Raw genomic sequence first — 3,914 nt, 5'->3', positions numbered from 1 at the left:
TTCAATGTCAGTGTATTCACACTCACGTGAAATCATGGTATAACTCAAGTGAAATGTCAGCTCCTTCAACTTGTGCTTTGCAATTTAGTCCTTTTTGCCTCCTCTTGCATTGTAGTTTGCTGCTTTGTAATTTCTTTTCAGACTGGCTGCAGTGTGTGTGTTTATGGTGTCCTGGATGGTTCTGGTAGCCCACGGTTTCTGGGTGTGGGATAATTTGACTGTAGTATTGGGTACCGTTTCTTCAGTTGTTTAACAAATGAAATCCACCACAGACCTGGTGAGTTCATTGATGTCATCGGTAATGTCAGTGCCAATGTCCTAAAATGTGTTCCACACTTTAACTGGCTCCATCTCTCATGTCACTGGGGGCATGCATTGTAGTTGGTTCACATACCTTGACCTCAAAAAGATGGCTGCATTGTCACTCCTCCCGAACATAGGCAGCGACTCAGCTCCACAGCTGCCTTTGAACAATGAATTGCAGTGATTCAGAGGGTTTATTCCCCTTGTAGTGCAGGACGAGCAGAAATGGGACAGCACCTCACATTCCTACTGTCACGCCAGTCCTTATTCATCATTGAATGGCACTGTCCAGGATTAAGCTGAGTTTCGGTGAATTAAAAGTTTTTCAAAAGTTAGTTTTTGATATCTTGTTGGATATTGTCTAGTTTATCATCCATCGCCTGTTCAATGGCAGGATGCTTCAGCTGGTACCCATCTTTTCCATCTTGTCCTCAATGTTGACTGATGTAACTGTGTTAAGTCAGATAACTGCCCTCAAGTGATGTCACCTGAGTTAGTGTTGTTTGAAAAGTAGAATAAATAAATAAACTGTGTGTGTGTGTGTGTGTGTGTGTGTGTGTGTGTGTGTGTGTGTGTGTGTGTGTTTGTGTGGAGTTAGAAAGTGAGCTCAACCTCTGCTCAACCTCTGCAGCCCACAGCTCGAGCCTATTAGCTGAACACCTGGATCTGTACATTCTAGTGCAAAAATGAAGTGATTCACTGACACTTTAATTATTTTTGTTTATTTCCAAGTCCATATGTATCATGAACACTTAAGCTCTCCGTTAGGTGATTTTCAATATAAAATCAGTTTCAAGTAGAAAATGAGAAAATGAAGTTAATATAACAAAAAATGAGAATGAAAAATGAGAAGAAATGAACTGAACAGGGCAGCACGGTGATGTGGTGGTTAGCACTGTCGCCTCACAGCAAGAGGGTTGCCGGTTCGATCCCGGGTGTGGGAGCCCTTCTGTGCGGAGTTTGCATGTTCTCCCTGTGTCAGCGTGGGTTCTCTCTGGGCACTCCGGCTTCCTCCCACAGTCCAAAGACATGCAGATTGGGGACTAGGTTAATTGATAACTCTAAATTGTCCATAGGTGTGAATGTGAGTGTGAATGGTTGTTTGTCTCTATGTGTCAGCCCTGCGATAGTCTGGTGACCTGTCCAGGGTGTACCCTGCCTCTCACCCGATGTCAGCTGGGATAGGCTCCAGCCCCCCCGCGACCCTCAAGAGGATGAAGCGGTTAGAAGATGAATGAATGAATGAATGAATGAACTGAACAGTTAATAATTTGATGTTATCGTGAATCCACTGAACCATTTACATTTCAGGGGCCCATGTGGGTAGTAAACAGGCTGAAAAATGGGCCATATATGGGACTATTCATGTTTTACATATTGGCTCCATGCCAATTGCCCACATGGGTAGGTTGACCCAAGTGGGCCCCCGATAAGATGCCCATTTTGGGCCCATACCTACTTGGTTCCCAGGTGGCCCTAGTATAACCATGTGGGGCCCACTTAAGTAAAGACATTGATGTGGACAAGCGGCATGGGACCAATATTGAACCCATGGACAATCCCATATAGGGCCCATTTTTCAACCCATTTACTACCCACATGGGACCCACATACAAATGCTGGCTGTGATTTGCCACTTTTCTCATCATGTCCAGACTAAAACTACAATGACTGACCCATTAATCAATTAGTTGTCCAACAGAAAATCATTGGCAACTATGCTATCCTTACATTTTTCTTGGTCAAATGTGACAGTGCATGAAATATATTTAGTGTATTGGGCTTGGGGAAAGAGTAAATGGCATTTATCCACTGTTATGTAATATTCAATATAACTAAACAACTAATGAAATAATTGGCAGATCTGTCTGCAATGGAAGTAATCTTAAATTGCAGATATTGTCCAGAGAGCTATAATTACACTGATGCAGTTCTTTAATTGAGAAGTGTATAGATTTTGAGATTTCTATTTATTTATTTGTGGCAGATACAGCTTAATATATTAATATCCTCTGACTGAAGTACTTATCTGATTTTCTGTTGTCTTCTGATTTCTTTATATTCTAGGGTGTATGTTGTTCGCTATTTGTGTATAAAGTATACGCAACACAATCACCAGAAAAAAGTTGCGTGGTATGTTTCTACAAAACACAGATCCATTACATTTGTAGGCTATGTTATCATATAGTAGATTCATTGAAACTTTACATTTCAATGATGCAGTGGTTAACATTCAGGCAGGTTTAAGTTTAGCCACAAAAACACTTGGTTATGGTTAGGAAAATATCATATTTTGGCTTAAAATACCTGGGGCCACATTCACAAAGCCTCCTAGTACAAGGAGTTATTAGAAATTCTAAAAAGAAAATCTTAGAATTGTGACATTTTCTTAGAATTTCCCCTTTAAGTCAAGACTAGGTCCTTGTAAAGCTATAGGTTATTCACAGGGCATCTTAGCCCTTAATGGAGCTCCTAAGGTGGCAAAATGTTAGGAGCAGGGAGGAGGAATTTAAGAGGCTTAAGAGTTTCTTAAGCAGAGGAGAAAATAGTGGAAACACAAAGAGGTCAGGGAAATATTCTCCAAACGCTGGTTGTCAGTGAGTAAATGGAATACTACAGATTAGATCATGAAGGGAGAATATTTGTGGTTGATGTCATTAGGGCTACGCACACATTCAACCAACAAAATAACGCTGTAACACCAGAAACAAAATGATACACTAAAATCCTAGGAAAACTGGAGACTTGGGTATGTCTCAATCTTCCATCAGCAGAGTAATCACACTAACAATTACAAAACCTTCTCAGTCTCATATTGTGATGCAGTTCATTTGATTTCCACTGGGTGTCCACACCTTGCAGGCTCACAAAAGGACAACCAATCACATCTGTTAAGAGAATGCATCATACCTAGCAACAGGGTCAGCCACACCTTCTCACTGAGGTCAAAGTTTCTGTCCCTTCCTTGCTCAGAGTTGCTCTGAGAACATTACTAAATTGTTCCTAAGCTAGGACTCCTTACTAAAAATCTTCAGGCTAAGTTAGGAGCTTGCTGAGAGTATTCAATACATCCATGTTTGGTGCTTAAAAAGTTGCTGGAAACACAGCAATGACTCATTAAATCACAACTAGTTTTGATGTTTGTTGGTGTCAGTGGTCCGCAGCTTGGCAGGTGTCTCACCAAGGTGACACAACATCCGCCATCTCCTCCACCTCCCAATGGCAAAGTCAGCTCACATACTATGTCACTGAAGAAATGTTAATATGACAAGTGTGAAATGTGAAAATATAACATAATCGTAGTTTGCAGAAACATACATTACAACATACATACAGCATACAACATTTTCATCTGGCAATTGGGCTGTTGCACAACAATGTTCTTTCAACTTAGCATTTGTAACAGTTAACAATTTGTGTTTGTCCCTTTCCTATTCCAACATGACAATGCCTCCTATTACTGCATCTTGCTATCTCTGCCATTCTGGATGTCACTAACTTGGCTTCTTCTCCAGAGCCTTTGTGCTCCACTGTCTCTCAGATTAACTCATATCGCAGCGGTGCCTGGATAGCGTGACGTGTGTGGTTGTGCTGCTGCCGTGGTCCTGCCA

This window comes from Epinephelus moara, chromosome 18, assembly GCF_006386435.1.
Source record: "Epinephelus moara isolate mb chromosome 18, YSFRI_EMoa_1.0, whole genome shotgun sequence".
Lineage (NCBI taxonomy): Eukaryota > Metazoa > Chordata > Actinopteri > Perciformes > Serranidae > Epinephelus > Epinephelus moara.
This window is presented reverse-complemented; position numbering follows the sequence as displayed.